Consider the following 27019-nt stretch of genomic DNA (forward strand, 5'->3'; position numbering starts at 1 on the left):
AAGTTCAGGGACCTGTTGAGCACAGCAGTGATGAGAACATTTGCATCATGGGGGTCTACGGAGGAGAACAGAAGAAAGAACGGAAACTTCTTTGAAGAAACTGTGGGTGAGGAGTTCTCAGATCTGGGCATGGAACAGATACTCAGGTCTGGGAGGTTCAGCAGGGCCAAATGGGAAGAACAAAAGGAGGTGCACACCCACATTTACAATAAAATGGAGAAAAAAGGAAATATGAAGAGATTATCTGAAACCAGCTGGAGAAACTCTCAACTACAAGGAAAACTCCATAAGGCTGTTAGCTGATTATTCAGGAGAGAAATGGCACGCAGTGGGAAGTGGTATCATACATTCAGAGTGCTGAAGGGAAAAAACCCACAACCGAGGATATTCTACTCAGGAAGTCCATCACTCAGAACTGAAAGAGATAAAAAAGTTTCCCAAGAAACAACAATTAAAGAATTTCATCACCAGGCAACCATCTTTAAAAAAAAAATCTTTTACTTATTTATATGAGGAGAGAGAGCGCACACGCACAAGGAGGGTGGCGGGCGGAGGGAGAGGAAGGGAGAGAATCTCAGTGGGCTCCACACCAAGTGTGAGCCTGATGTGCGGCGTGATCTCAAGACCCTGAGATCATGACCTGAACCAAAAATCAAGAGTTGCATGCTCAAATAACTGATCCACCCAGACGTCCCACCATTAAATCGGCCCTACAAGAAATCATGATATGCTGCTTTTAGTGGGAAAGAAAACTTTTTTAAGTAGGAAAGAAAAGGCGATAAGTAAAAGCATGAAAATTATGAAAGGATATAAGAATTTGCTGGTAGTTGGAAACATAAGATTAGTAGACAAGTCACTTAGAAAGCTATTATGATGGTTAAAACACACAAGTAGTGAAATCATTTGTTTCTTGAAATTTATCCATAGACACAGAGGACAAGATGTGAAATATAGGGAGCCTGGCTGGCTTATTTTTAGCTGGTGAGCGTTGCTCTTCTGGTCTCAGGGTCATGAGTCTGAGCCCCACATTGGGCATACACATTTCTTTTAAAAAAGAAAGAAAGAAAGAAAGAAAGACAGGTAGGCTGTGGGGACACCTGGGTGGCTTGATCAGGTTAGCATCTGCTTTTGGCTTAGGTCATGATTTCAAGGTCCAGGGCTCCAGTCCCACATCAGGCTCTCTGCTCAGAGTGCAGTCATCTCCTTTTCCCTCTGTGCCTCACCGAGCTCCGCTCTCATGCTCTCTCTTTTTAAACTTATAAAAAAGGCATTTAACAAACTAGAAAGAAGTACATGCTTCTCATTAATTACTTTCAATGTAGATTAACTAAATGCTCCAATCAAAAGACATGTATTGACTGAATGATTATAAAAACCCATCTGTAGTCTGCCTCAAAGGGAGACACAATATGGACTGAAAGGCAAGTGGACTAAAATAGATTCTCCACGCAAATAGAAGGGGGGTAAAGAGTAGAGCTCGAATACTTACATGAGATACAGTGCAGGTCATAACAGAGACTGTGACAAGACAGAGACTGCCATGACATGATGATAAGCAAATTGGACAAGAGCAGTATATATCTGTGATATATATATCACAGATTTAATTGTGATACATATTTAATTGTGTGTATATATGTGTGCATAGAATATATCTTTGCACCCAATTGGAACACCTATATATAGAAAGCATATCTTAAGAGAAATAGAGGCATAAAATGAGAGTAGTAAATAATTGCAGGAAGATTTAACATTCCACTAACGTGCCTGCATAGAACGCCCAGACTGAAAATCAGTAAAGAGTGGATTCCAGTGACATTGCACCAGGGGGACATAGTGAACTTTCCATTCCAAATGGCAGAACATGCATTCTTTTCAAAGGCACACAGAACATTCTCTAGGATAGTTTGTATGTTAGACCACAAAACAAGTCTCAGTAAATTTATGAAGACTGTGATCTTAGGAGGCATGTTTTTGAAGAATGGCAGCATGAAATTACAAGTCAACAATAAGAACAGGAAGCAGCTTGGGATGCCTGGCTGGCTCAGTTGGTGAAAGGTCTGCCTCTCACGTGGGTCACGGTCCCATGCTCAGTGGGGAGCCTGCTTCTCCCTCTGCCTGTGGCTTCCGCTGCTTGTGCCCCCTCTCTACTCTCTCTGACAGATAACTTAAAAAGAAAACTTTACCAAAAAAATAAAAATAAGCTCAAACATGCTGAGGCCAAACAGCACGCTACTAACACCAGTGGGTCAACAGAGAAGGTCAGGGAGGAATCACAAAATACTTGGAGCCAAAGAATAATGAGTGGATGATGGAACATCTTTGTCCCGAGTAGCACAAGCTGGGTGAGAGATGTGGATGGGGCGCCTGGGGAGATCAGTGGGTTAAGCCTCTGCCTTCAGCTCAGGTCATGGTCTCAGGGTCCTGGGATTGAGCCCTGCATTGGGCTCTCTGTTCAGTGGGGAACCTGCTTCCCCCTTTCTCTCTGCCTACTTGTGATCTCTCTCTCTGTCGAATAAATAAATAAAAGGGAAGTCCAAACTGAATCAGCAGTGAGATACCACCTCAAGGCAGCCAGGTTGGCTGTATCAGAATGACAAGGATAACAGGACAACAAGTGCTGGTGAGAATGTGGAGAAAAGGAAACTCACCTTTGCTGGTGGGAAGGTAAATTGGTGCAGCCCACATGGAAAGCAGTACGGAGTTTCTACAGAACACCAGAGAAGGACCGTATCGTCCGTAATTCTACTTCTGGGCATTTACCCATACCAAAAGCACTAACGTTCATCGTAGCGTTACTTGCAGTGCTCAAGATACGGAAGGGACCCGCACATCCGTCAGTGGGAGAACTGCATAATGAACATGTGGAAAACGCATATAAGGGACGATTGCCCCGCCATGGAAGAAGGATGACGTCTTCCCGTTTGTGAATATGTGGATGGAACTAGCGGGTTTTCTTCCAAGCAAATAAGTCAGAGAGACAAACACCATATTTTACTTATGTGTGGAATCTAAATAACAAAGTGAATGAACAAATAACAGGAAGTAGAAACAGACTTAAAACTATCAAGAAGAAATTGGTGTTTGTGCCACTGGAGGGTACGGAGGGAGAGGAGAAATAGATGAAGGGGATTGAGTGGTCCAGAGCGGCACTTACCGAAGGTGCGAATGAATGGAGGAGGGCACTGTTGTGTGGGGCACTGGGTGTGGGGTAGAAACAGTGAATGTTGGAACACACACACACACACACACACACACACACACAAAACAAATGTGGGAATGGAAAGTTCAGGAAGTAGAATATGGTCATAATATTGTATTAGTATTCCATACTGACAGATTTTAATTATACTTAATGTGGCGAGCATTTTGTAACATGTATGATTGTTGAAACACCGTGGTGGGCACCTGACAATAAAATGAACGGTCACTATGCTTCCAACAAGAAGAAGAAAAAGTCCACACTTAAACATCATTAGTGAACTCGAAGAATAAAGAGCCCATCTTCCAGACTGCTTGTGACCCTTCAAATCCTCCCTCCTGCTGGGCTCTTCTCGGGGAGCTGGGCAGCAGCCACACCCACCATCTGACCACCCAGTGGCAGCTCGGGCAGTCAGGCAGGCTCCCCCAATGGCCTCAGTGCCTTCAGAACAGTCCAGCAGACCTCAGTTGGACCAGGTTCTAGGGAAGGGAATAGCATTTGCACATGTTTGTTAGAAACCTGACTCCGTCCTTGTTCTGAAAAGGGTGATTTTGTCATTCACCTGCTCTCTCTGTCGGACATTTCATCCATCCTCATCCACATGGCAAGCCTTTTTCTATTCTTTTAGAAGTAGGGTGTGGATGTATGTATCTTGTCCAGTTCCTTTCTACTTTTCTACCTTTCTACTTTTCTGATAATACTTACCTCCACATTAGTCACCATCGATTTTGAAGTATTTCTGAGTAAACAGGCTGCCCTGCATACACTTTTCCTCTTATTGCCGAAGTCCCAAATCACTAGGGTTCTGAGGATTTTTCTTTGGTTACTTGTCTGTTCTTCCTGATGAACCTCATTTCCATTTCGGGATCAGTGTATGACTAGAAATCGACATACGGTCTATTTTTTTACCTTCAAACAACAGATCATTCCCAAGAAATTAAATTGTGATCCTAATTTTTGCAGTTGGTACAAATCAGGATAAAAGGACTGCATCAAGGACTCAGCAGAATGCTTTGCAGAATGAGCTCCCCAGTGAAGGCAAGACCATCTTATGTGCAAGAAATGATTTGTGTTCTGTTTTTGGAGAAAACTGGAAATTTCCTAACAGTGGAGATCAGACCCAAACCGAGGAAAGGCGTTTGAGGTGAGTAACACTCATACAGGAGAAGGAGGGGCTCAAGGCAGACGGTGAGACTAACTTGAAATCAAAGGATCGCTGAGAGCACACTTCAATAATTGTATGATCCAAACTTTCACATGACGAAGTTTTGATGAATGCATTCTAGATACTGAACATCTGAAAACTAATTCAGTTGGAAATAATGGTGAGAAAACCAACATCTGAGAAACCTAGAGTGTTCTGACAGTATTTCAGTCTTCAGCCAGTACGTTAAGCTTGTTTCACTTTGTTACCATGAAGACAGTGCCACAAACACAGCCGTTCACTGAAGATGGCCATTATGTATCAAGTAATCATTAATATGGATCAGTAGATCATTAATAAAGAGATCAATTAAAATCATTATTCCATAACAGTGTGCCTTCCCATTTTGAACAGAGGTCATTTGGTGGAGCGGGTCTGTGATAGCAGTGAAGATAATCGACGTAGAGAAACCAGAAGGCACATGACAAGTCTTACCGTTCGTGAGGATCGTCCTACTGGAGACAAGTCCTGTCACTGCGCCAAGTGTAGAGAAGCCTTCACAGATGGTTCTTTCCCTGAGAATCCACAAAGATCCCACCCTGGACACAAACCTAGTCCCCGTGAGGAATGTAGGCCAGCCTGCAGCTGTGTCTCGAGCCCCAGCCCTCACGTGGACCCAGGCTTTGGAGAGAAACCTTATGAACCTCAGGACACTGGGGGAGCTTCGAAGAGAGACTTGAAGAGTCGCGGTAGTAAACAATCTTTAGAATGCAAGAAATGTGGAAAAAGTTTCCCTTGCAGGTCGTCCTTTCGGGGTCACGTGAGGGGTCACTGTGGACAGAGAGTCCATGCGTGTGACGTGTGTGGGAAAGTCTTCATGTATCAGTCCTACCTTACACGTCACATGAGAACTCACAGTGGGGAGAGACCCTATGAATGTGTGAAGTGTGGAGAAGCTTTTGGGTCTGTTTCAAGTCTGCAAAGACACGTGAGGACACACACTCGGGAAAAACCCTGTAAATGTCAGCAATGTGGGAAAGCCTTCCCTGGTGACGACTCCCTTGAAGCACACATGAGAAGACATGAAAAGGACAGAACCTTGGAATGTAAGGAGGGTGGGCAAAGTTTCAGGAAGCATCTGCCTTTTGAACATCACATGGCCACACACAATGTCAAGAAACCCTATGAGTGTAAGGAGTGTGGCAGACTCTTTAGATATCACACAGCCCTTGGAGTCCATATGAGGACACATACTGGGGATAGACCCTACGAATGTAAGGAGTGTGGGAAAACTTTCCAGAAATGTGAACATTTTAATCATAACATGGCCACCCACAGTACCGTGAAACCCTATGAATGTAACTGGTGTGGCAGATCCTTCCGGGATTACACAAACCTGCGCGTCCATATGAGGATGCACACTGGGGAAAGACCCTATGAATGTCAGCAGTGTGGGAAGACCTTCAGATATCTTGGAAATCTGCGGGAACATACGACAACACACACGGGGGAGAGACCGTATGAATGTCAGCAGTGTGGGAAGACCTTCAGGTATAACTCATGCCTGCGACAACACATGTGGAAGCACAGTGGAGAGAGACCCTATAAGTGTCAGCACTGTGAAAAATCCTTCATTCGTCACCACACTCTTGTAGTACATACTGTGAGATGGCACACCGAGGGTGGACACTTGGAATGTAAGGAGTGTGGTGAAACTTTCAGAAAGCATCAACCTTTCGAACGTCACATGGCCACACACGGTATCCTGAAACCCTATGAATGTAAGGAGTGTGGAAGAGCCTTCAAGTGGCACAGAGACCTACAGGTACATACGAGGACACACACTGGGGAAAGACCCTTCATATGTGAGCTGTGTGGAAAAGCCTTTAAGTCTCTCGCATACCTTCGAGGACATACAAGGACACACACTGGTGAAAGGCCTTGCAAGTGTCAGCAGTGTGGGAAAACCTTCTCGACTCATGGAAACCTGCAAGTACATATGAGGACACACACTGGGGAAAGACCCTGTAAATGTGAGCAGTGTGGGAAGGCTTTCCTAAGTCCTGGAAACCTGCGAGCTCATAGGAGGACACACACTGGGGAAAGACCCTGTAAATGTGAGCAGTGTGGGAAAGCCTTCACCACTCCTGGAAACCTACGAGCTCATATGAGGACACACACTGGGGAAAGACCCTGTAAATGCCAGCAGTGTGGGAAAGCCTTTACCCGTGCTGCATCCTTGCGGGTACATATGAAGACACACTAGGAAGAGACTTTATGAATGTCACCACTGTGGCAAAGCCTTCAGGAGTCCATCGCACCTGGAAGGACACATGCGGACACACACTGGGGAGAGACCTTTTAAGTGTACAGAGTGTCGGAAAGCGTTCAGTCAGCCTCAGTGTTTTCAAGATCATTTGAAAACGCACAACACAGTTAAATCCTATGAATGCAAGGAGTGTGGGAAAGCATACAAGTTTCCCTCATCCCTTCGAGGGCATATGAAGAAATACACTGGGGAGAGAACTGCACTGGTCACGACTCCCTTCAGGAACACGTGAGGAATCACATTGGAGGGTGACCTTTTGTGAATCTGCGGTCTCTGGTAAGACCTTCCAATATTGCGTAGAACTGCAAGTATATGTGATGACAGTAGACGAGAATTATGTGAATGTCCACCATGTGGGAAAGCCTTCAGGTGTCCCTCTAACCTTTGGGGATGCTTGTGAGAGCACAGTGATGTGAAACCCTGTGAAGTTAAGAACCATGGAAAAACCTTCCAGTATTTCCTCAATCTGGGAGCACAGACACTGTGGGAAAATCGTTTGTTAAATGAGAACCAATTTACTGGAGACAAACCCGAATGGACACAATTTGGGGAATACTTCCTGTACAGAACGTCATGTATTTTATTCATGACAGTTGTGGCATTTCAAAGATTTTATTTATTTGACAGAGATCACAAGCAGGCAGAAAGGCAGGCAGAGAGAGAGAGGAGGAAGCAGGCTCCCCGCTGAGCAGAGAGCCCGATGTGGGGCTCGATCCCAGAATCCTGGGATCATGACCTGAGCCGAAGGCAGCGGCTTTAACCCACTGAGCCACCCAGGCGCCCCACAGTTGTGGCATTTCATTGTTACAAACATGGCTTTGTTTTTGCAAGTGCCTCCTCCATGATAGAGATGCGAAGTGTCTTAATTTCTAGTTCCTGTTGCTGATATGAACACTCATGATCCTAAGTGCCCTTTGTCCTCTACATCTATAGGACATACACTTTGTTGTCTCAGACTTGAAGTAATCACCTGGTTAGGTAAAACACATTTCTTTTCCATTACGATGTCTTAGACTCAGGTTGATAAGAACGTGTCTGTGGGAGGGGTGTGTGCATACAACTTCACATAATTTTAGAAAAAAAACTTGAAGTTCATATTCCAAAAATTTCCCAATCTCTGATCATCATATAAGACTTTTTGATTGTTGAAAGTTCTTTTCTGTTGCTGATACTGGAATTTCCTGACTCTGAATCAACTCTGTATTTTCAGTCTTCATTATTGAAACACATGTTTTCACATAAGTTTTCTCCTTTTATTGAGCAGTTGTTAAATTTTTTATGTTGTTTTTATGTCTTCTGAGAGTTATTGTTGGTGTCTTTGGTTGATTTTGTTCCAATATGACTTGGAAGAATGTGCCTTTTGACCATTGCTCAGGATTGCTTGTTTATTTTCCCCGCAACTAGCGATGGTGGTGGGAATATCTATGAAGTGCTTTCTTCTTACCCTCAGGAGCCAAAGTCTGGCATGCACAGTGCCAGTAATAACAGCCAGAACTCCTGCCAAAATACAGCATAACATTCATTTTAGGCATGGGAGCCTCTTCGTTTTATTGACATTGGATGTAACAACATTTCATGGTCTCCATAATATTCCACAGTCCTGAAGTACCCGAGTCGCATACCAATTGGACTAGTGTTTGTGGTTTTACCCTTGGCAAAAGGAGAGAGTGTAATTCACCCTGTTGGGTTGGACATCAAACGGGTTAGTATTGCTGTCTCAGACCTTCAAAAGAATTTGCAGGGTGCTTGGACGACTAGGTCGGTGGATCTTGGAACTCTGAGTCTTGCCATTGTGGGTTAGAGCCCCAGATTCTGTGTAGAGATCATGTAAAATAAGTAGTCATCAAATAACATCTTACAAAGAGAAAGGATTCCCAGAAGCACACCCGAGATAATGTTTACTACGTTCATATTTTTTAAAATACCCACCAGTAAACTATGAAAACAGTCTTTTTTCCTTAGAAGAGTGACCCGTAATGCCACCGGGACGCAAAACATGATGTGTCCGCATTAAGGATGAGGGGTTTTGTCTGGATCCCAGTGTGGTCTGGTTCCAAGATCAGATACCCTACATGTTTATCTTGAGTTTGAGCAAACTTTAATTTTTTGAGACTTTATGTGCCTTTAAAACTAAAAGTTTCAACAAGTAGATGATGTCTTCCATTGAAAGGCACAGAATGAAATTGTCTCCATAGTGTGACAAAGTAGAGATGCAGAAGATTATCCGCCATCCAGAGCTGCCTTAGGGGTCCATGGAAAGTACAGAAGACTCTGCAGTTCCCTGCGGCATGACTGTCTGTGGGTATTATCCAAGGGAAAGTAAAAACTCGCTACACTTACCAGCTGGAATCCCAAATCCAGTGCATAGGTGAGTTACGATGGAAAATTCCCTCTAGTGGCAATAGATGTCCGTGGTCCGTGGGGTTAGAAACAACAGTGTGGAGGCAGGAACATGTTACTTAATTGCTGAGAGGTCCTGGATAGATGTCCGTTGCCAACCATTGGGTTTTCTCACCAGGAAGACCATGTTACATGGAGTAGTGCTGGGAGATCATGAGACACTAACGCTTTTAATCTTCTATCATGGGCTTGATGCCTGAAGTGCATCTTTATAGACTATTGTCTCATTCTCCCACGAGATTTTGAAAAATACAGTTTTATCTTTATGAGGCATACTGTGGGTTCTGCCAATCTCCGCTGAACGTGTTGCCCATAAAGAACAAGGTAGCAGATCCAGTAGGAACAGACCCCATGGCGCCATCAGAGACGGATCGTGCAGAAGAGGCCAGGAGGTCGTTCACTTCTCCTGGTTGATCGTTTTGATCACTGCTGCCCAGTTCTGGAATTATGGGCCCATTTGGAGGGAACCAGACTCTGGCATTTATTTTTCTAAGGAACGTCAGGTGCACACATGAAGAGAGGAGAAGCAACAGAGGGGAAGAAGGTGAGTATCTCTCCAAGGCCCAGAAAAGAAGAGGCTGAGAGGCAGGAAGCGACCTGTGGAGATGTTTTGAAGAGGGCCCCCTGTTGGAGCTGTTTCAGTCCTTGTAGGCCGGGGTCTTGTGTGAGGGAGTTGGCCCCCAGGAGGGTAGTTCTGGTGTCAAGGGCAGAGACTCATTCCCAATGTGCAGATGCTCCCACCAGTTGTTTAAAAGGGACCCCTGGGAACAGCCCCATAGTCCTTAGAGCCCTGGTTTGGGAATGCAGAGAATGTTGGCGCGGCCAGCTGGAAGGATACGGGTGTCTGCGGCCCTTACGTGTGTAACAGGCTTTCTCCAGTATCCTGGCTCTTTGTTGTAATCGCAGAAAGTACTGGTTTCATAACTGTTTCACACGTCACAACTGAAAATTGAGGGGAAAAGAAAAGGGTGCCTGGGTGGCTCAGTGGGTTGGGCCTCTGCCTTTGGCTCAGGTCATGATCTCAGGGTCCTGGCATGGAGTCCTGCATTGGGCTCTCTGCTCAGCAGGGAGCCTGCTTCCTCCTCTCTTTCTACCTACTTGTGATCTCTCTCTATCAAATAAATTTTTTAAAAATTCTTTTCTTTAGAGACAATTTGGAGTCAGTTTTAGTCATCCTGAAAGGCCCATCAGGTTTTTGTGTGCAAGTCTGAATTTTGTTCTACTCAGCAGGCTTGAGGGAAGATAGTAGAATTGCTCAGTGGTATTTCCAGCAAGTGTTCTAGTGTCCCTGCAGACAACATGCTGTTCCCTTAATACTTCTTAAGATGTTCCTGTCAGGCCAGAGTCACCCAGTGTTTGGCCTGGCCCTCACCATGCTTATGTGAAGTAATTCCTAGAAATAAATTTGATTAACTGTTCACCACACCTCTGGGGATCCTCAGCCACATTGGGAAATGCTAACTGTGGCTCATTGTTCAGTCTCGAATGCAGGGAATTGAGGTTACTTGCAACCCCAAATGGGCCTGTTTTAACAGGTTCAGGAGAGGAAGGATTGGGTAGAGAATCTGAGGAAAAGGGATCTTCAGAGAAAGAAGTTGGGGGATGGTTTCACAGGAGAAGGGAATGGGGTAGGGGGAAAAGAGGAGGAGGCCACTGGAGGCCTGGTCTGAACACCAGGGGGTGGCAGCTCCAGAGACCAAGAAGATGGGGGAGGGGCAAAGAGGATCAAAAGCTATTTTGATACCTTTCAGTGGCTCGCCTCTGTGAATTTAGAAATGGTGTTTTGCAGAGAAGCACCATTAGGTCCTGATAGCGTTTGGAAATCTCCAAAATAGCCAGTGAAGCAGGCATTGGATCTGGTTTTGACCACGGTAGTCGTGGCTGTTAAATTGAATTTTGATAAGGGTCAATTTGGAGAGATCAAAAGTTCCCCATAAATACCATTGATGTTCTAAGTTCTTGTGAAGTTAGTCCATTTAGTTAGAAGCGCATGTGAGGAGAGGTAGTTTTTGTTAAGTGTAACACCAGAGGATGCCACAAATCGGATAGAGGGATACCCTCAAAGCATTTTGATGTCTGGGATCCCATTTCTAAGCCTTTTCTTTAGAACAAAAAGAAATTCCCAACAGGAATTTCAACAGGAATGGGTCAGTTTCAAAAGGAGTTGGTCTGAAGGCCAGCTCACGTCCAGAGAGATGGGGTCTGGAAGCTGATGGTCAGGAATGAATTTGGAATCATCTTTGGTGCAAAGAGGGTAGTTGTATCAAAGCACGGGGACAGGAGCCAGGGATGGGGCAAGCTGCCCTGGGGTTGGGAGGAGTGGCCAGTTATATATTTTCAAGTTGAAGGACACTTACAGATAGCATCAGTCTCTAAGGAGTTTGTTACCAACGTTTTAAGGACCTCGAGAGACTGGCTTTTAGTAGTAAAAGGCATTTATTGCTGTGTAGTAAAAGCTTGGTCTTGAGACCTTTAAGTATGTATCAGTTAGCCATACGTTGGAGGGTGATTGTTAATACATGTCTTCGGGGGTAGAGTTGAAGGGAGTTTCCTGAGGAATTTTTATATCTTAAAGGAGGTTACCAGGATCATGGAAGTAGGGCTAACGTTGAGCTAAGGTTGCTTTTTGCCTGTAGCAAAGTATGAACATCGAGGCAGTGAGTTCCTAGAGGAATGTCACGCTGGCCGTCTCAAGGACTTGTTTGTAGGTTGCCAGGAAATTGGATTTTTCTTTTGCATTAATTCTCCACATCACTTCCCCCTGAGCAGTTGTGACCCTTAAATCTTACAGTTGCCGATGATGGAAGGTCTTCCGTAACTTCTTCCCGCTCTATGGAGTTGTAGAGGTGTCCCCACCTGTGGACCCCATTCAGTTGGCCAGGGACTTACATATAGAGAGAGCTTTTAAGAATGCAGAGGCAGCTGCATTGGAGGGAGACCACAAGTACGGATCTGCCCTAGTGGAGAGGATCATCTGCTGGCTTGACCCAACAGCGCTGAAGGGGTCTTGGCACCAGGTGGAGAGTCATGGTAGAAAAGAGGAAAGCATACTTACTGTAACAAAATGAAGAAAAGGCAGAAGCCCAAATAGGAGTGGTTTCATCGGTGACCAAAAATGTTACACTCCGGAGTTCAGCCATCACGGAAGGAAAGAGAGGGATTGTTCAAGGGCCTAGTTGAATATTCAGGTCAGGTGGAATCCCAGAAATACTACTGGGACACACCGGCATGTGTACACAGCATTCTGTTTTTGTCACAGCACAAGATCCACCTTGTGCAGCAGCTAAAACATCCCCTGCATTCTGTGTCGCACATGTGCTCTGCACAGTTGTGATACTTCAGTCTTTAATAGGGAAATGCTATTTTGAGTGTCATTTAGGGCTTTGACTGCTATGAAGAGCTTCCTTGTGCAAACAAAACCCTTTGTACTAAATAGGGGTAAAGGTGGACGCTAGGTGGTCACCGGTGAAACACAGCACGTGTCCACCATTGTTTTCATCGTGGAAGGTTGTCTGGTTTGGTAATGGTGTTAATACTGGGTTCGTGCATCCAGGCCAAATCCAGAGTGCAATGGTCTATCCGGCCTGGGGGAAGCCATGGCTAAGGTTATAGCCACCCAGCCATTGGGCCCTGTTAGGAGCCAGCCGTGTAATTCTGGGCCTCCTTGTCCAGTCAGTAGCGGACCCATCCGTGGCCTAGGGAACACAGACTTGTGAGCGAGCAAACTTCTGATGGTAGCCTCTGTACCTGCTGTGTGCTGCTGGTACACATGTTATCACTGTTTCCTTTTTTCCCCAGTAGAGTTGCCTTTTGGCTTAGCAGTCCCATTGTGGGGTAAGCCATAGCTATTAATCCCAGATCGGTGTATTCCATCTAGTGTGTACCCGGGTTTGTGTAACGTGGCTGCTGTCGGCTTGGCTAAAGGCTCTACTTGCCATTTTCTATCACTAGAGGCAGTTCCTGGGGCAAATCATGGCTAAGGGTTAAACAACTAAGAAGCCCTCATTGGTTGAGGTCTTGCTTTAAGAGTATCCTAATAATGAGGAGTCACTGGGAAGTGGAGAAGACTTGTCCCAGATAGAGGGCACCAGTCCCATCATACGCATAGTGAGGCCACCCATTATGTCCATCAGTCCGCAGTCAGCCACGTGGATCAGGGCACACTCTGGCTTCAGGAGTGATTTTGCCATCCCAACCACATGGAATAGGTCATGGTGTTCCTTGAATTACACGATTGTTGGAGGCCCATTCCAATTTCCAGCTGTTCAAACAATCATGTATTGCTCGGGTACTGGTATTACCCTCACAGAATAGCAAGAAGATAGTCTGGTCATGCACTGTTGTGGGTTTTTTCCTTAAATTCATGTCAAGTTGTCTAGCTTAGGCAAATAACAAGCATTCAGAGGCAGAACTAGAATTTAACATCTGTAAAGGTGTTTTATTAAAACACAGTTTTTCTTTACTCTGTAAAATCGTCCGTATTTCCAGATTGATGATTAGCCAAATCAAGACTAACTCCCTTGCAAAACTCCAGTTTTAACAAGTTTGGCCTGATTATTACTCTCAGTAAGAATGGTGATTGGCCATATAGGTCTTTAAAATCCACTTTGCTGGAACTTTTATAGGGGAACTCTAGGTTGAAGTTTTAGTATCCTTTTATGCCAGAAAGCAGGCCAGGTACTTGCCATCAGAAATGCCTGTAAATACCTGTAGATTTGTGTGAATTCCGCATCTCAAGGTCCCCTCTGTATCCCGAGGTTCCTGCACCTGCCAGGAGGGGACATTCTTCACTCCCTTGGGGAGACTCCTGGGAGTTCTGTAAGCAAGGTATCAGACCAACATTCCCAAGGGGCAGAAATAAAGGAAGTTCCCAAAGGAAATTTTATATGTTAAGGTAGACTTACAGGATCCTGAAGATCAGGCTAAGATTGCCTTTTGCCCTAAGCAAAGTGTCAACGTCAAGGCTGTTGAGTCCCTAGAGGAATGTCACTCTGCCTGTTTCAAGGACTTGTCCAGGGGCTGCAGGTAGTAAGGAAACGTAATAATTTCTCTTCTGCCTTTGTGTCCCACATCATCATGCCTGACATCAAAGCCAGCTGAAAAAAGAGAGAGAGAGAGAGAAACATGAATAATGCTCTTAGAAAAGAGACCTCAGTGCTGCCATCGACATGGGAAACAGAGGCAGAAGAAAGATTATTAAATTTCCTTACCTACTGAGAAGCCCTTAAAATAGGCAGAGTTATGGCTTTACTAAGGGCAAAGGACAGTCCTAGCCTGACCAACCCCCTACCCCCAAGCAGGATCCAGTAAGTCTACTTTAACAATTCCTTTGGAAACTATCTCTAAACCTCCAAGATAATGTTGACTATCATTCCTGAGCATAAGGCCCACGGATAGACATCTAAAGGGTCTTACGAAAAGCTTTTATTACTGGTAATGAATAACCTTTTGCCCAGACAACCGCTAGCCCCTCAAGGTCCTAGAAACCTTGCTTCCAAAACTCCTTAGAGACTTACGCCATCCCTAATCCCCTCCCCAACTTACAAGTATATAATAGACCACTGCTCACATCCCCGGGGCAGCAGCTCTTCCTGCCCACAGGTCCTGTCCCCGTGCTTTAATAAACCACCTTTTTTGCACCAGAGACTTAAGGATTCTTTCTTAGGCATTGGCTCCGGATCTCGCCCTGCCTGACCTCACCTAGATTCTTTAACTTCATCACCATGATATCAGTTCTAAACAAATAGATGTATAGTTTTCATTAAATTTCAGCAAAATGCTAAATAAAATGCCAGTAGGGATTTTTGGTACTTTACAAAAACTCCCTAAAATTTCCATGGCAGAACAAGTACCCAGGAATACCAGGAAGTTCCTAAAGAACAAGGTGGTGGGACTTTACATAATGATGTTGGAAGGACATGATTAGGATTTGAAGCCCACAGCCGAGGAAGAATTCTTGAGACGTCTTTGATGCAGAAGGGGCTCCCGCTTGGCTCAGTGGGTTAAGCCTCTGACTTCGGCTCAGGTTATGTTCTCAGGGTTCTGGGATTGAGCCCTGCTTCCCCCTCTCTCTCTGCCTGCCTTTCTGCCTGAAAGGTCCCCCAATGATAGGTCATGATCAAAGAAGCAAGACTGATACAAAGCAAAGGTCAAGCAAAGCTTTATTTCATGTTAAGCATCAAGAATCAAACCAACCATTCAGGGCCACTTCTTACAGAGGGGGCGACCCCTCCCAGCCTCACAGACTAACTTTTATAGAGCAAAGGCCATGTGGTTGAGCCTGGCCACACACAGATGGCCAAAGAGATTGCAACACACAGAGAAAGTTGCACAGTCATGCTAGGTCACACATGGGTGGCCAATTGAGTTACAATTCACCCCATAGGAGCTATTTGAACTAGCCTATCACCTTGGTCAGAATTAGCCCAAAAGGCGCCCAAAAGGCGGGACCCACACTCCTTGGTAGCTATGGAGAGAGTATGGGCGCCCCACTGATTGGATGTCTCCACCTGACCCGAGTCATCCCTGCATTTGGGCTGTTATCTCCACCTGACCTGACCCACCCTTGTATTTGGGCTTTATTACCTGGGCCTGGTTTCCCAGACTTGCTTTTATGTAAGTTCCCTGAGTGGGAGGGTGGGGGCAGGGTCACTTTAAGTTTTACTGCATAAACAGAAAATCACTGTTTAACTGGATGGAATCGCTCTGGCTAAATAGGCCCTTACATTCCCCCTTTTTCTTTGGAGATTAGTCAAATCCTTGACTTTTCAGCCAAATCTGCCTAACTGTCTTTAATGACTCCAGTGTGATTTACCCAGAAACAGCATTCCTCTTCTTGGGCTATGCAAAGCCCCCCTTTTCTAGAGATAGTATGTCAAGCCCTCCTATATTTTGTAATTGTCTTTATTTCCCACCTATACTTTACCAATAGGAGCAACAATGACTCAATGAACTCATTGTTTTCAAGTCTTAGCTTTAGTCCACGATTGGGGGGGTTCACTGGTAGCGGCATCCATCCCTGGGGGGGTGTCCTCGTCCTCGGCTTGCTTGATGCAAGCTGTGCGAATCCAGGCCCCAACGCCGTTAACTTCCACCGCCATCGGGGTGGTCAGGATGACAGCAAATGGTCCCTCCCTGCGAGGCTCCAAGCCTACCATTTGGTGGTGGCTCATCCAAACCAAGTTCCCGAGTTGGCAAGGATGTGGCTCCACCTCTGTCTCCGTCCCAGTGTAGGCAGTTCAGATCCCTCGAAGGCTCCTTCCAAGACAGACTGCAATGCCTGCAGTGACTGGAGTACAGACTGATCAGTCATTTCTGCTAGGCAACCTCTGGTAGCTGAGGGCAGAGTGGGGGTGGGGGTGTGTGTCTCCCGAACTATATTTCAAATGGGGCCACCTTGTTTAAGCAGGGTGTACATCGTGCCCCGAGGAGGGCAAAAGGAAGGAGATCCACCCATCCATTGCCAGTCTCCAGAATTAGCCCTGCTAAGGTCTCTTTAAGAGTCCATTTCATTCTCTCTACTTGCCCCGAGCTCTGGGGCCAGTAGGCACAATGTAGCCTCCAACTAGTGTTCACAGCCTTGGTCAATGCTTGCGAGACTGAACTCACAAATGCAGGGCCATTGTCTGACCCGATCGCGAGAGGCAGCCCAAACCTAAGAATTATTTCTTCTACTGGCTTTTTGGCTACCTCTCCTGATGTCTCATGTTTGGCGGAAAAAGCCTCTACTCAGCCTGAACAGGTATCCACATCCATATTTTCCCAGTTTCATCTCTGTAAAATCTATTTCCCAATAAATTCCTGGTTCCTTACCTCTTTCTCTTTTCCCTCTTCCCATTCTAGTTCCTCCTGCATTGACCGCCTGACATTGAACACATCTATCAACCACATCCTGAGCCATACGCCCTTATTTAGAAACCTGGAATTGCTTGTCCATAAGCTCCTTAAGCTTACGTGTCTGCAAATGAGTGCCCTGATGTATTTGGCATACTAATTTTTTCCTAGACTTCAAGGAAAAATTAACTTTCTTGTTCTAGTGTTAGCCCAGTCCTCTTTATAGTCTAATTTAGTCCATTTCTGTAAATATCTTAAGTCTTCCTCTGAATAATCTGGTTTTTCTGGTAGGACTGGAGAGGGAATGTGACCAGCTCTTGTGCTGTTTCTTGGGCTGCTTGCTTCGTGGCTCGATCTGCTAATTGGCTTCCTTCTGCTGTTAATAGGCCCTTTTCTTTATAAATAGCCCCAAGTATATGGAGAGTAGCAAAGGCGCACCTGCTGTCTGTATAGATGTTGGCAGTCTTACCCTTGGCCATCTGCAGTGTCTTGGTGAGTGCAGTCAGCTCCATTTTTTGCTCCGAAGTTCCATGTGGCAGGGCCGCTGTCCAGAGTTCCTGCTCAGGAAAAACCACCCCAGCCCCCGCATACATCTTTCCATTGACCATGTAGCTACTCCCCTCTGTGAACAGAGTCATCTCCACATCTGTCTCCGAGATCCGGCCTTATTCCTGTGACCTGGGTTAGGTACCTTCCTGCAGTCGTGTGGGTGGTCAGCCAGCTTCTCTGGCAGCAATGTGACTGGATTTAGCACCACCGGGGGCCAGAAAGTCACTTTCGGTTCATTGAGGAGGAGGGCCTGATACCCCATCACTCGGGCGTTTGTCGTCCACCGGTCTGGTGGAGTTGGAGAAGGCCTTCGATAGTGTGAGTGGTGGTCAAGATGAGATTTTGACCCAAAATCAATTTACTTGCATCCTTGACCAGGAGGGCTGTGGCAGCAATTATGTGGAGGCAAGGGGGGATCCCAGCTGCTACTGGATCTAGTTCCTTGCTAATATAGGCTACTGGCCTTTGCCAGGGCCCCATAGTCTGAGTCAAAACTCCTTTGGCCACCCCTGCCTTTTCATCCACATACAAGAGGAAGGGCTTGGTAACATCTGGGATGACGAATGCTGGGGCACTCAGTAAGGCTGTTTGCAATTCTTGAAATGCTCCTTCTGCCTCAGCTGTCTGCTCTAGCGAGCCCTCCCTTAGTTCATAGAGAGGTCAGGCCATCTCCACGAACCGCGGTATCCACAGCCTACAGTGGCCCACTGTCTCAAGAAAATCTCTCGTGGAGATCAAAGCCTAAATAAGTTGTGTGGCTCTGACAGAGCTGTGCTTTCTTTGTTGACACCCGATACCCCTTTCCCTGCAGAGTCTGTAAGAGAGCTCTCGTCCCCTGCAAGCATGACTCATAGTCCTCAGTGGCTATTTCTGCTATTCCCACTAACTCAGTCAGATTCTTTCCTTAAAATCCTTCAATTTTCTGAAGTTTCCTCCTATATCTGGGGCCGACTGACTGGCAAAGGCAAGATCGTCTAAAGGAGCTATTGTGCAACTTCTCTGAAGTTTATCTCAAGTTGACTAGCTTAGGTAAACAAACATTTAAGGACAACCAAATCTAGAATTTAACATCCATAAAGCTGTGTTATTAAAACATAATTTTTTCTCTCTAAAATAACCCTCATTTGTAGAGATAGCCAAATCAGTACTAATTCATTTAAACGTGGCTTAATTACCTGCATCAGCTCAGCAAGAACAGTGAGTGATTATACAGATATTTTAGAATCTGCTTTGCTGGAACTTCTTATAAGGAATCTCTAGATTGAACTTTTAGTAGGCTCTCCAGGCCAGAAGCCAAGCCACATACTTGCCATCAGACATGCCTGCAATACCTGTTGATTTGGGTGAATTCCTCTTCCTGAGGTTCCTGCACCTGCCAGGAAGTGACATTCTTTACTCACCTATTGAGGCTGCTGCGAACTCTGCAAGCAAGTCCATGTTGGACCAAAGAAGGCAAGGAATTTCCCTGAAACAAATGGAGTTTGGGCAGCTTCTTGGGAATATTCCTTAAAGACTCTGTCTCAAGTTAGACTAACCACAGTTGGCTCCAGTTATAGCCCTTAACACACGAAATGAGTAAGGGAGAAGCCCCACATCTATTAGGAGGAACAGAGAGATGAAAGTCAGATTCCCTTACTCTCTCCTTGCCCCATTTCTTCAAACAGAACAAACAACACAACAGACAACAAAAAGACAAGACAAAGCCAACCGCAGACCCACTGGCCAGTGGGGGTTTTCTCAGTCCCCTATAAACACTTCTTGGCGGGAATTTTCTCAGTCCCCTGACCGCCTAGGGGGACTTGAATCCCCTGGCGACCTACCAGAAGAAGGACGGGGCATTCCCGCATCCACTCCAGCCCTGGGGAACAATGCTGTGTCCAGCTTCTCCCCAGTGGGCTATACCCTGGAGCTCCTCAACCCCAGACAGACAGACCAGATCTCACAGTATAAAATCTTGAGATCTTACCTCTGGAGCCTTTTCCCAGAAATTCTGATGCTGGCCGAGATCTCGTTGTTTGATCCCAGAGGAGCCCCCATATGATAGGTCCGTTATCAAAGAAGCAAGACTGACACAAAGCAAAGGCCAAGCAAAGCTTTATTTTGTGCCAAGCATTGAGAATCAAACCCACCGTTTGGGGCCACCTCTTACAGAGAGGGCGACCCCTCCCAGCCTCACAGACTAACTTTTATAGAGCAAAGGCCATGTGATTGAGCCTGGCCACACACAGATGGCCAAAGAGATTGCAACACACAGAGAAAGCTGCACAGTCATGCTAGGTCACACATGGGTGGCCAATTGAGTTACAATTCACCCCATAGGAGCTATATGAACTAGCCTATCACCTTGGTCAGAATTAGCCCAAAAGGCGGGACCCACACTCCTTGGTAGCTAGGGAGAGAGTATGGGCACCCCACTGATTGGATGTCTCCACCTGACCCGAGTCATCCCTGCATTTGGCTGTTACCTCCACCTGACCTGACCCACCCTTGTATTTGGGCTCTGTTATCAGGGACTGGTTGACCACATTCTACTGGTTTCCCGGACTTGCTTTTAAGTAAGTTCCCCTGGGGGGAGAGGGACAGGGTCAGTTTAAGTTCTACTGCATAAACAACAAAATGACTGTTTAACCAAGATGAAATCGCTCTGGCTAAATAGGCCCTTACATTTCTTGCTTTTTATTCTGTGGGGATAATAACAAGACCCCATGGCATATGATTAAACAACTGGAAAAATGGGATTGATTCCCCAACAATTCTATAACTTAACTATCACCTTGTGTGTAGATGGAATAATGAAATTGCCTAAAAGCCAGCATACCGCACTCCATAGGATTAACTATGGGCTTGTGGAGATAATGGTTGACCCCACTTTCTTCATGATTGGATCGGATGATGCGGGTGGGACTCCACTTATCTCTTGACAAGTTTTCTCCCACTTGCCAGTGATCCCCTGTATTCAGGATACTGTTAAGGCTGGACCACTCGAAGGGCTTCTTAGTGGTTTCATCCCTTAGTCATATTTATCCTAGAAGCTACCTCTGTTGAGGTGTAATTGCACACAAATACTTTAGCGAAGCATAGAATAGTCCTCTTCATAGAAAGAGCCTCAGAGCTCACTATGGGACAGTCCCTGACTGTAATGACTTCACATCAGGTCCAGATTTGTCTTAGAAACCAAAGGCCACCAATGGATGAGGGAGGCAGACTTATTAAATACTGGGCTACACTTACAGATATGCCAGAAATAATACTTAAAACTTGTCAAACTTTAAACCTAGTTACCCGTATGCCTCAACTTGACCATGGTGCTTCTTTCTCTATAGGGCAAAACTGTTCAGAGGTTATTGGTCTTGTTTACTCTAGTTGGCCAGATTTAAGATGCTCCTATGAAAAATACAAATGACAGTTGGTTTACTGATGACAATAGTTTTCATAAAAAGAATGAGAAAAGCTATGTATGCCATAGTGCTCACTAGCACTTTGCAATTGCCAAAGCCTTAAAAATACACATTAATACTGACTCCAAATATGCCTTCCTGGTACTACATGCCCATGGAGCTATTTGGAAGGAAAGAGGATTGCTGTCAAGCCATAACTCCCCAATCCAATATGGGCCTGAGATCATAACCCTTCTTGAGCCTGTACACCTGCCCAAGGAGGTAGCTGTGATTCACATCAAAGGACATTGAAAGGATATGACCTTAGAATCTAAAGGAAACAATTTAGCAGACCATACAGCTAAGGAAGCAGGAAAAGGAACCCAGTGAGCAAATTAACGTGCCTTCTTAACTCCTCTGAGCCCACAGAAGATCTCAAACTTCTCTTCAAACAAAAATGAAGGTTGTATATATCTTCTTTATCTTCCTTGCACCTATCTTAACTGACAATTCCTTTCTATAGTGGGCACAGCATTATGCTGATCTACAAAATCAAGCAGATTGTTGGATATGTGGAATTTTGCCTATGTCAAGTATGTCCAGGTTACCCTGGTGGGTTTCCCCTTTATAGAGTACTGATTGGCTTTCTCTGCAGGATTATATTTCAGATATAATATATGGAGACATTATGTACCAGGATAAATCTATCACTAATCAAGATGTTTCTTCGTGGCCCATGATCAGTGAAACATGGAGTTCACCAGGACATAACCAAACTTTTTCATACTCTCAAACTATGAAAATCCCAATTGACCTTACAGGCTCACAAATTAATACCCAGCAACTAGGGCCTAAGCTACAAAACCCTCCTTATCGCTATACTGAGGATGGCATATATCAAATCTGGGATACGTATTTGTGGCTCACACCCACTGTAGGACAGCTCAGTCAAAAGGCAGTCTTATGCTGGGAACAGAGATCATACATATGATACTTGGGCAAATAACACACGACATCTAGGATGGCTATCATTAGAAATGTGTTCTCAAATAATAGTACTCCAGGCTACTGACTAGTTTGCTACTGATTGGGTAAGGTGACCTGGCATTAGATGGTCAGCTCCAAACGGAACCCACTGGATATGTGGATTTAACCTGTGGCCCTGGCTACCTCTCAGGATGGATAGGTCACTGTACCTTAGGATTTGTCTGGATTCATGGACGCATTACTAAAACCATCACTACTCCAGCTAATCTCCCCAATTTAAAGCAAAGATGGACATGATCTGTTTTTAAATGGGGTAATCACTTAACATCCATTTTTGCTCTATCTGTGGAACTAGAAGATGTCATTTGGCATGTAGAAGCCTTTAATAAATATACTGCAAAGGCACTCTGATTCACTAAATAGCATCTCCTTACTTAATATCAAAGTCACACAGATACACAAGGCAATCCTACAAAATAAGATGGCCTTAGATGTCCGGACAGCAGCACAGGGTGGCACATGTGCAATTATCAAAGCAGAATGTTGTGTGAACATCCCAGAATATCACAAAAATGTCACAAGACTAATAAAAGATATAAATACCCAGATTGAGGCTCTACAGGATCATTCTCTCTCTCTCAGTGGTTGGTTAAGTTCCTGGTTTAAAGGAGGACTATGGCCAACAATTAAAAATCCCACTTTTGGACTTCTCATCCTTATAGCCTTATTAATCTTAATGTGTTGCCTTGTTCATTGTTTCTGTACTTGCTGCCGATACTCCGTTGCTGCAATGACTTCACGACGACAGATGATCCTTACCACACATCTTTTGTAACTCCCGTACACATTCCTCGACTGATTGATGTTGACCCGAGTAGGTAGGGACAACTCTATGTCCCTATTCAGCAGGAAGAAGTTACAGAAGATGAGACCTTCCACCTTCAACTACCTTAAAGATTTAAAGGTCAAAATTGTTCAGGGGGAGGGGCGCTTGGGTGGCTCAGGGGGTTAAGGCCTCTGCTTTTGGCTCAGGTCATGATCCCAGAATCCTGGGATCCAGGTCTGCATTGGATTCTCTGTGCATCAGGGAGCCTGCTTTCCTTCCTCTCTCTCTGTCTGCGTCTATGCCTACTTGTGATCTCTCGCTGTCAAATAAATAAATAAAATCTTTTAAAAAAATTGTTCAGGGGGAATGATGTGGACACAGAGGCAGAAGAATAATTATTAAATTTCCTTACCTACTGACAAGCCCTTAAAACAGGCAGAATGACCACCACCTTAAGGCTTTGCTAAGGGCAAAGGACAATCCTAGCCTGACCAACCCCTTATCCCCAGCCAGGATCCAGTAAGTCTACATTAACAATTCCTTTAGGAAACTTTATCTCTAAACCTCCAAGATAGTGTTGACAATCATTCCCAAGCATATGGCCCACAGATAGACATCTAAAGAGTCTCAGGAGAAGGTTTTGTTACTGGTAATGAATAACCTTTTGCCCAGACAACCGCTAGCCCCTCAAGGTCCTAGAAACCTTGCTGCCAAAATTCCTTAGAGACTTAAATCATCCCTAATCCCCTCCCCAACTTACAAGTATCTAATAGAGCACGCCTCACATCCCCAGGGCTGCAGCTCTTCCTGCCCATGGGTCCTGTCCCTGTGCTTTAATGAATCACCATTTTGTACCAATGATGTCTCAAGAATTCTTTCTTGATCATTGGCTCCGGACCTCACCCCACCGAATCTCACCTGTGTTCTAGCACTTCATCATGTGCACCCTGCAGCCATCCAGAAATACCTGAGGCGGGTGGAGTATGACATTCCTCAAGGAACTCACAACTGCCTTCACATTAATGCTTTTTAAAAAAGTATTTATTTGAGAAAGTGAGAGCATGAGCGGAGGGGCAGAGGGAGAAGCAGACTCCCTGCTGAGCAGAGAGCCCGATGCGGGGCTTGAACCCAGGACCCCGAGATCACGACCTGAGCCGAAGGCAGAGTCTTAACCCACTGAGCCCCCCAGGCGCCCCAGTGTTGATGCTTTGCTAAAGGCAAAAAGCAATCTTAGCTTGACATTAGTCAGATTCCAGGATCCTGTAAGTCCTAACATATGAAAAGCCCTTTGGAAACTTACTTTATCTCTACTCTGTATGACCCCCCTATGCCCCTCAAAACATATATGTTAGCAGTCATCCTCCAAACATACAGCCCACTGATGAACATCTGAAGGGCCTGGTAACTCTGTTTTACTAGATCATAGTAAATAACCTTACCTTAATGTCAGCTAGCCTCCCAACATCCTGGAAGACTTTCTTCCAAATTTTGTAGAGACCTACACTATCCCTAAACCCCACTAACTAAAAAGTACATAATCAGGGCGCCTGCGGGGCTCAGTGGGTTAAGTGTCTGTCTTTGGCTCAGGTCCTGATCTCAGGGTCCTGGAATCAAGTCCCACATTGGGCTCCCTGCTCAGTGTGGATCCTGCTTCTCCCTCTGTCGCTCCCCCTGCTCATCCTCTCTCTGTCGTGCTCTTTCTCTCAAATAAGTAAATAAAATCTTTTAAAATAAAAAGATAAAGTGCATAATCAGTCACTCCTGAAAATCTCAGTGCAGCTCTTCCTGCCCACGGGTCCTATCTCTGTGCTTTAATAAAAACACCTTTCTGCACCAGAAACATCTCAAGAACTCTTTCTTCCCCTTTCACTCCCAGACCCCAAATCATATCAGTTACATGCTTAGTGCTCAAGGATGCGGGGGGTGGGGTGTTCAGGGAATGTTAGATCGTGTATGTCCTCTTTGAATTTCTACTCAAACCTACTTTGCGAGATTCTCAATTCAGTATTAACTCTAGGTGAGATGTGCAGGCAGTTACTTACCAGATCACACGAGAATGGGGCAACCACTGCGTCTCTGATCCTTATCAGAATGATGCAGGCTCTCGGTCAGCCTCCTGGGTGAAGGCAAACCCGTTTTTGCTTCTATCCCTCATCATTTCCCCCCTGACCAATTTTTAGTCCTTAAATCTTTAAGGGTGTTGAAGGGTTAAGGGTTCATCATTTATAACTTCTTCAGGCCAACGGGGTATAGAGATGTCCCTTTGATGAGGGAACAGAGGTGAGCTGAGAACAAGGCACAAGCCAACATCCCACAAACCATCTTCCCTTTGCAGGGAAGATCTCTGTGACTTCCTTCAGGCACGCCGGCTGCCCTGAAACTAACGGAAGGAAAACCAAATGGTTAACTAACAGAGATCACCGTCCTGCACCACAGGTGTCTGCCTCAGTTAACAAATGTCTCAGTGATTTACAAGGGAAAAGCATTCTTACCAATAACCTAACTTCTAGAAGGAAATTCCCAACCATCTTACTGTTAATGCTTTACTAGAGGGAAAAACCATCTTAACTTGATCATGGCAAGGCCCCCAATATCTCATAGGTCCTCTTTAGCTTACAGAAATTATTTTTTTAATTTTTTTTATTTATTTGACACAGAGAGAGAGATCACAAGTAGGCAGAGAGAGAGAGGGGAGGAAGCAGGCACCCTGCTGAGCAGAGAGCCCGACTCGGGGCTCAATCCCAGGACCCTGAGATCATGACCTGAGCCGAAGGCAGAGGCTTTAACCCACTGAGCCCCCCAGGCACCCCAGCTTACAGAGATTCTTTTGAAAACCTCCCTTTTTCCTTGCCCCCAGCTCCCAAGTGTAGAATCAGTCACCCCTCAGAGCCCCAGGAAGCAGCTCTGTCTACCCACGGGTCCTGTCCCCGAGCTTTCATCAACCACCATTTTGCACCAAAGGCATCTCAAGAATTCTTTCCTTGGCCGTCAGCTCCAGATCTCACCCCATCGAACCTAAAAACGACATCTTCTACCTCTGAGTCAAAATTGGTCACTGTCTGTCCCTACTACTAGGGAAAACCACTGCTGTAGAGTGCAGAGTAAACATGGGCGCGAGCTCCTTTCCAGTAGAAGGTCTGCTGGCTGGCAAAGGAGTTGGGGGCTGCCTGAGGTATCTGACCCTTGGTGAGAACAAAGGGGAAGAGACAACATATATATAGGATTAACCTTGTAATAAAAACAGGAGGGGCGGTAAGAAGACCCTTTAGAGTGGGTGTCGTCTGCCTCCTGACCAGCAATGTAACCAGTTAGTAAGAGACACTGTAGGGTCTGTAAGAGCAGCAATTTGATTATTCGTATCTGTAAGTTACATTTTTGTTATAATTTTGTTATAATCTGGAATGTAGATGAAACGTACAGCTTTACTTATTTTTTTTTAAATGATTATATTTATTTGACAGAGAGAGAGAGCCAGCAAGAGAGGGAGTGGAAGAGGGAGAAGCAGTCTCCCTGCTGAGCAGGGAGCAGAAGCAGGGCTCCGTCCCAGGACCCTGGGATCATGACCTGAGCCAAAGGCAGATGCTTAACCACTGAGCCACCCAGGCCCCAACACATAGCTTCAACAATGCCACATGCTCCTCCTTGCGTTGCTGTTAAGACACCTAATGTCATTCTATTTTGCAGAATTGCTTTATGCACTTGGGTAATGTTAATGTTTAATAATGTAATGCTATTTTGAGAGACTTTAAAGTCTTCATTTGTGTATGTATCAAGGGCCTCCATGTGCCATATGCAATCTTCTCTAAACCCGCTGATGAAGAAAGATGTGAGATGGTCATAGCAGTGGAACACGATCTCGTCCATTGTTATGAGTCCATCGGTGGCTTGGCATACTAAGTTAAGATTCTGATGGCTTGAGAATAAGAGAAAGGCTTCTTACGACACAAGAGTCACATGTAACATTTACCATGGGCCACCAAGAAACATTCTTTTTTAGTAATAGAAATACTATTTCTGTATGTGCCGACATTGACGTAACGTATCCTATGGGCCATGTATTGGCACAAATAATGCGGTCTGTGCCTTGTAGTAGAGAACCGTTAAAGGGGGAACTAAGCCACAAGTCCAACATGAATGCTGGTGCTGTAGCGCCGCATGATGTTGCGCGCGTCTGCTAGAACGTCGGAGGCCGTAGCAGTACCATTGGGAAATGCACACAACATTCGTCCTCCTCGGAGCCTAATGACTTTCTCTTTGACTTGCAGTCGGGATATCCAAGGTCGTTAGCTCTTGGGGGGCCACTTTCCAAATTTGTGGGTGACCGTGTGGGGGGTTTGGTTAAGGGTAGCTATAGTTTGCTTGGCTCGTGGTT

The 27019-nt window shown here is 45.3% G+C and overlaps 1 protein-coding gene across 1 annotated transcript in view; it reads left to right on the forward strand.

Annotated features, from left to right (window-relative positions):
* LOC309867484 (uncharacterized protein) overlaps positions 1-27019 on the forward strand; it is a 76677-nt gene that overhangs the window by 9131 nt on the left and 40527 nt on the right. The window lies entirely within an intron of this gene.

The sequence above is a fragment of the Mustela nivalis genome, assembly GCF_964662115.1.
Source record: "Mustela nivalis genome assembly, chromosome: 1".
NCBI lineage: Eukaryota > Metazoa > Chordata > Mammalia > Carnivora > Mustelidae > Mustela > Mustela nivalis.